The sequence below is a fragment of the Columba livia genome, chromosome Z (genome assembly GCF_036013475.1).
Source record: "Columba livia isolate bColLiv1 breed racing homer chromosome Z, bColLiv1.pat.W.v2, whole genome shotgun sequence".
Classification (NCBI taxonomy): domain Eukaryota; kingdom Metazoa; phylum Chordata; class Aves; order Columbiformes; family Columbidae; genus Columba; species Columba livia.
In genome coordinates, this window is record NC_088642.1 from 80,735,089 (window position 1) to 80,749,305 (window position 14,217).

Below are 14,217 nucleotides of genomic sequence, written 5' to 3' on the forward strand. Positions count from 1 at the left end.
TCAGCTTTCCATACGGATTTTATTTTTTAGATGGAAATTATCAGCTATGTATAAAATGAGGAAAAAAAAATCCAAACAATCTTGACTTTACCTCTTCTCACTTGTGATATATCTACAGCCAAGATCAGCACTGATATCTGAAATAGACTCTGAAACTGGCAAACCTACAAAATAGAGTTCTATATTATAATTATTCAGTTTTGGAATATGTAACCTGATTTTGCAAATCTGGATGTGTATAAATTTCATCTTTTTTACCATATCAGGTTCCAAGTAGGACCATGAAGTACCAGGCTAACAGATTTGAGATTTTTGTGCTTAGGATTTGAATCTAAAAGGAATATATTGCTATGCTGAACTGCAGTTCAGTTTATAGGGGTTTTGTTTGTTTGTTTGTTTGTTTGTTTGTTTGTTTTTTAAGAAAGTATAATTAATATGCTTAAGTTTAAAAGAAATAAATTTTTAAAAAATCTAGATAATTACATATTGACACAACGAGAAGGTGATATATTTCATAGTCCTTTGGTCTTTGGCCTCTTTCTTGACACTTTGTAGAAGTATCAACTCTTCTAATACATATTGGGTTATACAATCTACTCATTTAGAAATGTATTAAAGGACCCCATCCACTTCTGTCTGTCTGATTTACTAATAAATATGCTGGTCTTTTTGTAATCTTGTTCTTAAAAGTGTAATAGTGAAGTGGCAACACTCTTTCTGGAGTTGGACCGAGCCTAGCAATCAAGGCAGGGAGGTAGCATAAGAAATAATTTGAGGATCCGAATTCCTCCTAGCTTTCCTGTTTACATTATGTGTCATAACTGACATACTGAAAATATTTGTCTTTTAGAGATACACATATTAATGTTTCCCATCCAAAATTAATTTTAGGACTAATTGAAAAAGTCAGTATTATTTGCAGAAATCCTATAAAGATCTAGCTTGTAACAAAAAATAATACTAAAGATATAGTAATAGAAACTATAAATGGTTACAGTCATCTTCTAATCCAACCTGTCGATAAAAACAAAAAAATGTTATGTTTGGGATGCTTATATATATCATTCCTGTACCCGCATACAAAAACAAATATAAAAGTACACACAAAAAAACCACTAAAAAATACTGTAGTTCTAACCCATAATATAGGAGGTCTGTAAGTCTAGAACAGCAGCAGAGAGACTTTCATTTTATGTAGTAACTGTATATATGTGAAAAAAGAGCACCACGTGTTTATGGACTGATTATTTTTATGAGGTCTAACTGTGAAGAGACATTTGACAGTTTTATTTACAGTGTAAGGCATACCCAGAGGTATGCAAGCACAGTTTGAAAACCATATATATTTGTATATAAAGCACACAGATATATGTATATGTGTACATATGTATAAATATATGTACACGATCATAGGAAGAGATTTTACAGAAAAACCACAAGCGTAGTTAACATGGCAGTCTACTACTGTAGCATATTTCTAGATAACCTACCAATTTCTATATACCCTGCCAAAACCATAAAATCTGAACTTATGTAAAGAATTCAGAGTTTTAAGTATATAAAGGCAGTCTCAAAAATGAAAAAGTGTTTTAAAATATGTCTAGAAATTCATATTAAATTTCTTGAAATATATTTAAATTATGTTAATGTATATATGCAGCTATTTCAGATACAGCCGAGTACCTAAGCTCATTAAATTAGATTTTGATTTTAGTATTTAATGGAGATTTCCACTGCTGAATATTTTTTTTGAGCTATAGATAAAAGAGAATGCAGAGACATCAACCCATCCGAACAAAGTACAACTCAAAGACAGATGTTAGACCATTAAGAAAGAAAATAATAGGATTACCGGCAACATCAGCTTGTAAAACAAATTCTATTCCTTAATAAACATCTAGTGTGCCCATACATATTTAATGTTAACAGTTTTTTAACAGCTTAGGCTGTAACATTAGCAGCCCGGTGTGGAATTTACTATTGTCATCCTTGCCCTCATCGGGATAGAGGTGGATGGCAACAAAGTAGTAACTCAGAGTATTTACCAAATTTGAGCTGTTGATTAATTTTCCTCTGGCAAAGACATTACAAGAACACCCCACTACCTCATAAACAGCATTATGCTGGTTAGACACTTTCCATAAAGTTTAATTACCAGCTCTTCCGACTGAATGCAGAAAAACTGCAGGACTTTCTTAATAGTAAAACTATCTGAATTTCTTTTCCTTATGCCTTCTTTGTTTATCCCATTTGTTCAAACTGCTAATGCCTGAGGTAGAGGCTGTACATTAATATATATTTGCACAGCATCATGCACTATAGGCCCTATTCTATGTCAGGACCCGTAGGTGTTACCACAACACAACAATAAATGGTAACATTTATCGTGTTTAAAGCCTTTTTTCCCTTGGCAACAAAGCCCCAAATAGTCAATTTTCCCTTTGCTATTTGTATCTATGCAGCCTCTTGCTGGACGAGCACTTTGCACTAGAAGGAACACACAATCCTTTATACAATATCCGTTGGTATGCTTCATACGCATGCAGGATGCTCAAGACTCCACATTTTTGGATGATCAGCAATATTTATAAATTGGAATAGAAAATTTAAAAGAAATACCATAATGTTTTCTAAACAAGAGTTGCAAATATTACATTTATTCCAGAATGGCCAGGATAATGGACACTGCTTGAAACTGAGGTCTGTCAATATGTTGTTATGGTTTCCTATATACATTACTGGCAAATCTATATTTTACAAACTAGGAATTAGAAAGCTAAGACATTAAACAAACAGCCTGTTTGACCTGATGTAGAGTAGCCCAGATAAAACCCTATGACTGAATTATATATATTAAAAAAAATAAAAATCTGTTACTTTCTGGAAAAGCGAATCCTGTATAAGTGACTACAGCAGCATGTTCTGTCACATTCTTTCCATAAACTGAGCCCTGTCAGTGACAGCAAAACAGATTGTGTGCATCTGCTGGGAATGAGCCAGATGACAGTGGAAGAAACACACATGGATACCTTGGCACAACAACTAAAGAAGTAGAAGAAAAATGGACAGAAAGAAGCAGAAAGTTCTAAACTTTAATTAAAATGGCTCTCTAACAAAAGTGAAGTTATCTAAGAGTCTGTTGCAGGCTGTACACTTTGCTTTAGACTGTAACTTTCCAAAAGCAACTACATATTTATATTCTACGTTGTCTTGTTTACTCCCTGTGATACTCATATGGCCACCATTCCCACAGTGTCTGGGTCCCACAGAATTTGTCTCAGGGAAATACCATCCTTATTCTACAGACCGTGAACTGATGCATCAAAAAAAGCAAAATTTTCACAGTCGTCTAAAATAGGTTCTGGAAGAAAGAGTTAAATACACATCGTCCAAATCCAGGCTGCCATCCTAGAAGGTAGAGTATCCTTCCTCTGCTTTCAAACAAAAACACTGTTGTACCTAAAACTGACATTAAACAAATAATCTGCTAGTACATTATTACATTATTTGCTATGTCTGCTTGTATCTGCTCCAGTTTTGCTGCTGAATATGTGGACTGAGAGCCCAAGATGTCTCTAAAAAGGACCAGTGACTTACAGTCTTCAGTGTAGAACTGCTACCACAAATAGTGGAAGGTATGTATTCTAATTTAAAAGGAGAACCTGATCTTCACTAATAGTTAAAATGCACTCCCAGCTATTGACTCATCATGGCAGCAGAACTGCATACTTGTGCTCAGGAATGAGTTCAGAAATTCTGCTGAGTCTCTAAAATAAATCTTTTATTTCAGATGTAATTTACATTGTTACTCTTTCAGCTAATCACTTGAAGATAGACCAAATAGACATGGGAGCACATTTATTTAATTGATTTATTTTTTTTTAAGAAAACAGTATTCAAATTACAAGGATGTACAAACTTTTCTGAATTTTGCACTGATATTTTACACTCTCTTTTGCCTAATATGTTAGGAATAAGATGTGACTGCCGTCTGAGTAAAGATTAGTATAGCACCTAGTGGTGTGAGCAGCACAAGTCATCTATTGAGAGAATCTGGAAACCTCATGAGGCCAGTGGTCTCAGCCTGTTATGCATTCCATACCCAGTGATTATCTAATATTCTGATGGTACTTCAGTATTACACCAATAAAATGGAACAATTTGGTATTTATAAAACTAATACATACATTACATAACACAATTAGCAGACAAGTGCTGATATATACTCGCCTAGTCTGTGAAAAGCTCTAGAACATAATTTAATGCATCTTCATTTTCCACCTCATTTCAGGATGTGCGAATGGCAGCTGCACATATACAGACCTTAATGCCCAAGTGGGACTTTGTAAACTGCTTAAGTCTGCTTGTAATGTTCTTGGCCAAAGAAGTGGCAGATGTCTACACATTCTTCCTAGTGTGGTCCAAAAGAGAAGATAAGGAGATCTTCTTTTGAAATGCTCTATTCCAATAGTACCTTTGTTTCTAATGAGTCTGTAAAAAGAGCCAGAGTGGAACTGAGAAAAAGAGGTGGATATTAATTAATGGCATGAAGGATAATTCTGTATATAAAGCAGTTTTTAGTAGGTCATCAAGTCAGTGGAATTATGCTGGAATACATGAGCAAAGGGCACAGTTTTGTATATTCAGTTACATCTGAAACACTGTTAAATAAACATATTAATATCCGTGGATGTAAGCTCTCTTTGTATTTGTGAAATTGGAATTTCCCAATTATAGTTGAAAGAAGAGAAAAAAGCAGCACGTTTTTATGACTTACAAGCTGTTTCAAGCTCTTGGATAAATACTAGTCAAGATTGCATATCGGCACAATTTTTTAACCAGAACTGTTATTCTTCTTCATTAATTCAAGCATAATAATGTGGTCAGGAAGTCAGGTTTGGATTCACACCCACATATTCAACAGGCACATTAACCTTACAAGAAACTGGGTGAAGAGGCATGCTTGCTAAGCCACAAGGTCTTTCCTAAAGTACCACCCAAGCTCTGCTGAAGATGGCTGAGAACATGCACATATAATGGCTATTTTTGAACTATTTGTTTCCATAAAGGTTTATTAAACACTCTTAGGTAGCCTGGGCAATATGTTGCACCCTGAAGCTGTACTTCCTGACTCAGTCAACCTATAATCAATCCATTAGTCACTTACAGCATGCTTGTTGTCTTTGTATTCAAACACCACCTCATGTTTCTGACTCCTATCCTAGATTTCAGAGCTTTGCTAGGCATGGTTACTTTCAGTTCAAGAAACAAGCTCACCTGAAAGAATGAGACCACTAAAAATTATGGAAGACTGACACAGAGGTATTTACAAAAGATCTAGTTCCACACATTCTGATGAATACACTCCTAAAGAAAAAAACAAAAGGCTCTTTCTGCCTATACATTGTATTTTATAAAGCATAATTAAACTTGTCATAAAATGCAATGGGAAAGATGGCATGGAACCGTCTGTTTAAACTAGTTTTAAGGTATACTACAGATGAGAAACAAACAAAGGCTTTAATTTTTTGAGTAAGAGAGACAAAATAGTAGAAGAGACCAACTCAATAGCTAAGGAACTGTGGTATTCCAGTGAAATATGACTCAATTACAGTCCTTCGTTTGATGAATATTAATTATCTATACAAAAATGGGATGGCCTCACATTTGGAAACTGAGAGTAGCTTTCTCCCAGAATATTCCAGAGCCAATTGATCAATGACCTTTCCAGAAAGAGATTATTGCCTTTTCTATGGACTGATCTGAATTAAGGGTAGGAAGTATTTCAAATTGGGTTTCTCAGACCCTGAATTTCTGCTGTAAAAGTCAAACCAGTGCTTACAAGAAATGCATGTCTGGGGACATGGATTACAGCAGACAACAGGATACAGCAAAGTAAAACCTAAATTCCCCCTTTTTATATGGCCCTAAGTCCTTTCTAATTACCTCGATACATCCTGGCATGCTGAATAGATTTTAGCTGTTACAGCACCTCAGTAAAGTTGGCAGTTTTCATTCAGATTTTGCCCTTGGAGAACTGAGACACTGTGCTTCATTTGCAGACTTTTTTACCTTGCATCTTCTGCCTCAAGTAAACTTAAGGTATCTTTTTAGGAGTGATGATTAGTGAATCGTATGTTAAAGATGTACAAATATTTTTGAAATTCTCTCTTTAATGTTTCAGAGTTCATATTGAAGGATCCTGCTCGCTGGCTTTCTTGGAAATGGTCACCAATGGGTTGCATGTGGTGCTGGAGATAATAATGTTCAAGAAACTTGTTTAAAATTTGAAGCATACTTTGGAACTGATTGTTCTGTAGGTTCACCTTTTCAATAGAAAACCTGTATTTTAATCTTATGTATCTAGTTTAGATTGAGATACATTCAAAACGTGCTCTGTGGACAGACACAACGGTGGGCATTTATTTAACTGTTCTGCATTTAAGATTAACATTTAGACGAACGTTTGAGAAAAAGAATGCTGATTATTCTTTCTTTTTGCAAGTATCAGCAGGAGAATCTCACAGTACTGTACGTCTATAGATTTGTTGTGATTTTAAAGAAGCCTTTTTGCTTTATCTACATCGTATTTTGAACTTGTATCTATCAAACATGGAAGCTGTATTTTTAGGATGATGTTTAATTCACAGAACAATCTTCTGATCCATTAGTGGAACAGCTTTCTCTTTTCGATCCCATCAGGAAAATAGGAAAGTGAAAGAACAAGTACTTTCTTTCTGACCATCCTCAAAATTACTTTTCATCAGAAATCTGTAGAAGTGCAATTCCACATCCTGTTTGGGACAGTCAAAGTAGCGATGGTCTCACAACAGGTTTGCCTTTAATCTTATACAGAAAACTGTAGCAGAACACAGTGCTACTGCTTTACAAATGAAATTTAGCAACTTGTAACAGAAGGCAGCACCAGAAAATCACCACTTGTCCAGATACATGACAAGTACTGCTCTTCAAAACAGACCAGAATATCTTTCTTTTGTGTCATGCCTCTTTGCTGCATCAGATATTGCTTCATATTGTTATTAAGGGACAAAAAAGAAAAAAAAAAAAAAAGTTCAATATAGAACACACTCTGCCTCCATTAAGAAATCCTTGTGCTCCCAAATAAGGATTTTCTACAGAAGCAGGGGAAAAAAAATCCTAATAACATTAAAACACCACATAAAAATACCACTTGCTCTATTGCTTTCTTTGCATTTGTTATAAGGATTTGCATTGTGCCTCTTACTGCCGTATCTTATCTCTGATACGTTTTTTAAAAAGATGAAATTCCAAAAAAGACAGCACTCACTAAGGATGCCTTCAAGATGACTGTTCTGCTGATCACCACAGAATGTAATACTGAGCTTGTGACAATATCTGCTGGAACCATAACTGAACTAAATGGAACATTCTGGAAGGCGATTTAAGTACTGGAACTTGTACCAAAGACAGATTCTCACTTTGCTTTGTCAACATCAAGTTTTGGAAAAAAACACAAAAATATTAGTCCAGTTTTCAACTTGTATGCCAAGAATATTATAGGAAATGTAGAAGAATAATCTTCTGTTTCTGTGCTAAGCAGAATAGTTTTAATGCAACATCAACAACAAAACTGAAGCACCAGATCCCATTGTTATCGCAGTTAAGATATGCAGATTTCTACCTACCAAGGATATAGGTAGGCATTCTCCATTTCTGTACATGAAATTATGGGCAGTTCTGGTTTAATTAGGTAGCTTGTCAATCATTCCATCGTGTTTCCTTTCAAGAAAAAGATGGAATATTATTTTTCAGTTAATACTTATTTTTAAATGTAACTTTAAATTATTCCCAACTGCTAAGAACAGGTCACATACCTAAGATCAATAGTAATCCAATAAACTTGGGTTATATTGTTTTTTAAATGTGTGCTCCCAAGAACATTAAAGAAATTTTCTTCATCCTATTTGGTTTTAAATGACCGTGTGAATCCATAGGCTTTTTTGAACATTTACGGTCGTATTTCTGATCTCTAAATTTTATGTGTGTGTGTTTTGGATGAAGCTGTACATTTTGTATGCCATTGCAAGGATCCATTCCCTGGCTCAGTATTCTGACATAAAAAATGTGTCACGTCGAAGTTTGGTAAGTGTGCAGTTTCACACTTATTTCATATATTGCAGTGGGGTAATAAGCTGGATTTTTTCACATTCGGCGGCTATATCAGTTCTTCGTCTGTATTTTACATATTTAAGCAAGATAAGGGAAAAACTGACCACTTCTCCAGGATTCTGTGTGCATAATAGGTTCTCATCAAATACTGCTTAAAATATCAGTTCCTTGTGGGTATCTAACACATTTAAAGAATCATTGTTATTAATTTGTTAAGACCACTGCCCTGCATCTGAGACAATTAGGGATCATTCACAGCAAGTTGATTTCTAAACACTTCAACAGGAATTTTCTTTGAAAAAAACTGCAAGATTAAGGTTTTGAGTTCAACTAGCAACACTGAGGACACAGATGGACAGAGATAAAGCAGGCCTGAGGATAAGCATAGAGAACATACTGTCTCCTGCTGGTTTAATGGAGTATCCGCAAACTGTATTAATTTCCTTTACGAACTGTCCATGCATTCCTGAGAGTTACAGCAACCACACGGGCAGCTCTGGGCAGCACGTGTCCAAAGCCAAAATGCATCTGAAGGGGATGGGATAGTGACAGAACCTCAGTGTCCTGTCATTTCTCTACGACACCTCCCCGTTTTAGGGACAGTTTTCCCACCCAACCTCAATGAAATGATTTAAAACAATCTGCACTGAGAAGTCCGTTATGGAATTTATAAGTGAAAAGCGACGTGGTCTGGCTTCTTACACTGGTGGATACGTTCTGGAACATTTTAATTTCTGTAATGATCTGACAATAATGAAATTATTTGAATTAAAACAATGCACCATTATGTGGAATATAATATCACAATATATTTGTCAGTAACGGGACAAATTTGTTAGAAATCAAATAAATAGCACATGCTACTATGCTACCTTTTATTTATATTACTAGAAGTAGTGTTTCACGTGGAAAATGTTCTGCATTATATTTACTTTTGCAGATATGTTTTATAAACAATTTCACAATCCTCCCTCCTTGTCCTTTGTACATACTTTGCTAACGGCTATTGATTGACTGCTTGAAAGTAAATAGTGAAATTCAACTGAACATGGGCTCCACAAATGGCATGTATCAAGTACCTATAAATGCAAACATAAATAATGTTATTTCTAATTCAGTTTTCCTAACTGTACATCTTGTGTTTGCGGGATGAGAGATAAAAGACAGTAATGTTTGAGGTGAATTCTTGCACTGGCATTTTGCTAATAATAATTTTTTTGTGATGAACTTCACTTAATCAATTAAACAGCTGGAGAAATAAGAGTTGGAGAAGACCAGTTAGGCTGGATTTTAAGTTTCATATCAGCAGTGGTTTATAACCTGGGAAAAGGAAGGCAGAGGAGCTTTATGCCATCTGTTCCATCCTGTCCCTAATCTGTGGGCTGCCTTATGGCCAACTCAAATGAAGGCAGCAGATATTGGCTTCCCAGGACGGGCTCTATTGGCCAAGATCTCTAGACTGCTCTTTGCTTGAGCTCTTGGAGTGCTCCAATGTTGGGCAAGGTGGCACCAGGTGGAGATAAGGACATCAGATCTGCTGAAGCAGGTGACTGTAAAGTCACCTGCTCAGAGGACGACAAAAGGGGCCGAGGCCACAGACTTCACTGGTGTGACTACTGAATCCATCTTGAACGAGGGTTCATTCCATACAATGTTAAAATAAATGATTCCCAAATACTTTATCCAGACCTAAAAAGGTCAAATAAGTCAAATAATGTCCTTCTAGGATTTGCTATTTCTGTAATCTATTTATATGTTTAAAAAAAAAAAAAAAAAAGAGAAAAAAGATGCTTAGTGCAGTTCTGTTTAGCTGTATTTCAAAATAATAGTCTCACACTTGAACCGCCTTAAAAATTCTTTTCTCTTTTGAATTTACTTTCTCTTTGCAAAGGAAGAAGCCATATAAGTCTATGAGAAAATTCTATCACTTTTGTACATTAGCTTTCCTGGCTGAATAACAGGTGCCATTTATGTACTTTGAAACACTTTCACGATGCAAGGAAGTTTAAAGGCTAGGATACTATCTGATGTTCAGTGGTTGAAATAAATAGCAGATCTCAGAAAGGTCTCTTTGCAGTTTAAAACTCACTGGAGAAAAATGTAATACTAACAGAGCTGATGGTAGAACACAATTCTAAAACCTGCATTTTTTATACATGCTAAAACCAAATGTTACATTCCATGACTGAGATTTAACTCTCTGTATTCAGTGGAAAACAAACATTTTAATGGTAAGCAGACACCTAAATTTACCATATATGCATTGAGAAGAAGACACAAATTTTTATCACCCATATTAACTGGTAAACTTACGATTTTTAATTGCAAAATCCTTTTATGTCTCTTTAAAACTCCCTTATTAGAACAAGTACTTAGGAATTCCATTGCTTTTCTTGAAAGTCTTAGAATAACAGGTTATATTTCCAATGTCATCATTAAATTGATCTCATACTTTACATAAAACTCTGTGACATTAAAATGTTCAAAAGTGCACTCAGTCTTGGCTGCTTCTTTATCATTAGAAGACTGTTCCTGACAGTTCAAATATACAGCTGGGGCCCATAAGTTGTATTTTGTCACACTCACGCTGGTAACTTTTTGAAAATTACAACTCCTCATCAAAACAAACAAATAAACAAACAAACAAACAAAATCTCCTGTATGATATAATTCTAATATAAATGAATATTTTTTCAGGTATTCAAGGGTTACATGGCCAGACTGATCCTGTAAGAAAAGGACACTATATTTCAGTCTTTACCACTCCAAGCCTTGTTTCAATATTTTGCATACACAAATTCCTTTTCAAAAGTATTGATTGTCCACATCTACAATCAAAAGGGTAAGATGCGCATTTTGAACATTTGAAGATTGCTCTAATACAGTTTTCTTGCTTATTCAGCAGTAGAATAACCAGGAACAACTACAAAATGTGATAACTATTCTTTAAGGACCGTCTGTAATGAGTGAGCTTGTCTCAGACTGGTCTTTTTCATCTTACTTGGGCATGAGGTACTTCAGTATATTTCCAGCCTTTCTATAACTGCATTTATTGCCTGTTTCCAAGGGCTTACTTTTCAAAATGTTATCCTACCAAATTTTTTTAAAATTCCCATTAGAGCCTCATAAGACATTGTTGAGAAGTTAGTGTAATACACATAGGAAACAAGAGGAGAAAAAGCATAATGTATTTTGCATATAAATTAAACTTTTCAAAATATAACTAGGCAAAGCCAAAATGAAGGAAAATCAAAATGTGCTTTTAGTGTCCATTAAGGTGAAACATTTGAGTTTACAGGAGCTTCCTGTCTGATTATAATAACACACACAAAATTAAAGACATAAATATTAATTTTACGCATCATGTAAGATGAGGACAATGAAAAAAACAATGTTTACATTTATCGTTGACTCATTAGTGTTTTATTATGTGAAACACTAGGAGGCATCAGTTGGGTAAAAAAAAGAGTTCTTTTGAAAAACGGTAAGAAATTAACATAGGAGTTATCAGCTTGGAAGTTTTATACTTCCAAATGTTAAAGGCTGTACATTATAACTAAATTATGCAAATAGCTGAAAGTTTCTATTCTCATTGATAAATGACATATTTAATAATATAGGGATAATATTTTATTTCCTAACTATTTTCAAACTAGACCACTTTGTTCACATATGCAACATATAGTTTTACATCACATTACATTTTTTAAAATAATAGAATAAACTGAGTGACTTGTTAATCAATATTGTCCTTTTTGATAAATCTGCAAATCCCTGACATGCTTTATGTGCTCTCCTCTGCACATAAGTTCTTAATAGGGTAATTGCAGTGAATTTCGTATAGTCCTAGGCACTTTTAAGAACTTTTAATTGCTATCACAGGATACCACCTATGCAAAAACGTGTTATAAAAAATCCCAGGAGAATCATCTACTACATTTTAAATAAATGTCTCAAAAGTGGTGAATTAAACAGTGCTTTTTAAATGTGTATAACCATGCTACAAGTGGCTCTACCTTCTCCTATAAAGCCATATGAAACCAGTAATGTCAAAATCGAGTTTTCCTTCCTTTAAATTGTGTTTAACGATGACTAAGCAACATAGTTATAGTTGTCCTATAAAATAATCAATGGAAATTGAAGTGTGCCTTGCCGTGCTGCAGCAATCAGCTTTTATCTCTGCCCAATCAAAATGACATGTGAACTGCCTAATCCTTCTTTTGTAAGGCACATAAGACTTTGTTGTCACTGTTGGTTTTGTGAATCGCCTCTATAAGCTGGTCTGATTTCCTAAAGATGACAGATCCGAGTGAATAGACAAGCTCTACTGCACTGCAGTCAATGAGACAGTGAGATTAAAGCGGGGGGCTGAAGACACCAGCTTTTAATCACCTGTCCACACGCAGCGTTGATCATCAGTTCTGAGAAAATTACCTTAGAGCTGGTCAGAGGACTCAAATAATTCCTTTTAAAAACAGAAAATTAAAATAAAAGTAAATTTTTCAATTTTTTCACTTGCACCCTCAGGTGTGTTTGCTAACCAGAGTCCTTCTAAGCCCATTTTGTTTCTGAAATAAGATCCAAAACTCTATTTTCATCCTTTTCAAATACCAGAATACTAACCCTACTCTTAAGCCTGAAGTTTTCTAGCTGTTCAGAATTACATGTGGGTTTTTTTTTTTTTTTTTTTTTTTTTTTTTTTTTTTTTTTGTATTTTATACCTAAGTCGCTATAAAGCCCACATGAGGACATCGCAAAATCTCTCTGCTGATAGTATGGAGCAAAAATTTAAAAATACATCACAAATATAACTGCTTTGGTTATACTTCAAAATGCTGAAGCAGAGACTGGAAACTCCTTGAAATTATATAGCACCTTAATTATGTTCATCTTCATAATCAGTGTTTTCAAAAGAATTCCACTACACCTTACTTGATTTTTGGATAAATTATCATCTAATTTAGAATAATGTTGTCCAACAGGTAAAAATGGAGGGTACATATCAAAAACCAAATGCTTATTCTTTCAAGCACCTAATAACAGTTTATGACTTATTGCTCAATGAGTTGTAGAAACATTCTTAGCTCTCTGAAGAAATGAACTATTCAGGTGAACAATAAATTAACCTGTTACAGAGAAAAGTAAAACGAAAAGAAACGAAGTTCACATAAAGTGTTCTATTAACAATTCCTGCTCAGTTTTTAAGTTTCTATGTAGCTATATTTAGGTACCACATAGCGAGCTATCAGAATATTTCAGGAGTAAACTTTTGGAGAAAACTTCAGAACGCTTCATTTCTCTTTATAATATTTCAGATGTTTTAAAAAACAGAACTATTTCACAGAGGCGTCTCACTGGTTTTGAATGTATGTGCTGTAGGTATACAAATTAAGAGTGTTTATAGAAAAAAACACGAGAAAAATTTTCTTATCCTGTATTGAAAGACAATTCACAGTAAGAAAGTATTTGTATGACTTTTCTTAATGACACTTCAAAACTATCAGATCAGAAACATAGATCTAAAAGACTTAATCTCAGACAATATTCATAATTTAGTACCAATTTCTATAAGGCTCGTAAGCCTAAATTTCCTTTTTTCTTGGTCAAGTAATCGTAAGAGGATACAGACATATCTGATTCCTGGATTCACTTATAGGACATTTAAAGTGTCATTAGTTATGTGTCTGTCTTAAGAGAGCTGTGGGACAGGCAGGAGGTTCAGGTCTCCTCGGGGCCTGATCCTGTGAATCGTTATTCCTGTGACTTGTGCGTTTTCATATAAGCACTCTCAGCATTCTCCGTGGGACCAGTTTGCTCATGTTCAGGTCCCAGAACTATTTTCTCACACTAACTATATTGGGCATATTAGCAAAAATACATATAAACAGCAAATTTTTTAAATAAATGGATGTGTATTACAAAGAACACAGACACTCTGGATAAAGGGCCATTCCCTTAAGTTCTTCTTTAAATATTTTTTCCACTACTTCCAAAGAGACTTAAGTGTGAGCAGAGACTTCAGAATTAGACTCAATATGAATTACGTATTCATTAATAGGGAAAGAA

General features: G+C 34.6%; 1 protein-coding gene across 23 annotated transcripts in view; it reads right to left on the minus strand.

Moving 5' to 3' along the window:
* The window catches only part of MEF2C (myocyte enhancer factor 2C), a 140,377-nt gene that overhangs the window by 110,466 nt on the left and 15,694 nt on the right, over nucleotides 1-14,217 (minus strand). For 3 of the 23 annotated variants that reach the window (XM_065046515.1, XM_065046503.1, XM_021291057.2), the window contains one exon: nucleotides 7,668-7,761. The exons of 18 other annotated variants lie outside the window; for them this stretch is intronic. The gene's annotated coding sequence lies outside the window, so the exon portion shown is untranslated. Of the gene's footprint in view, nucleotides 1-4,323; nucleotides 4,515-7,667; nucleotides 7,762-14,217 lie in introns of all 23 variants that reach the window. 2 more of the 23 variants (XM_065046514.1, XM_065046506.1) reach the window with 1 other exon arrangement.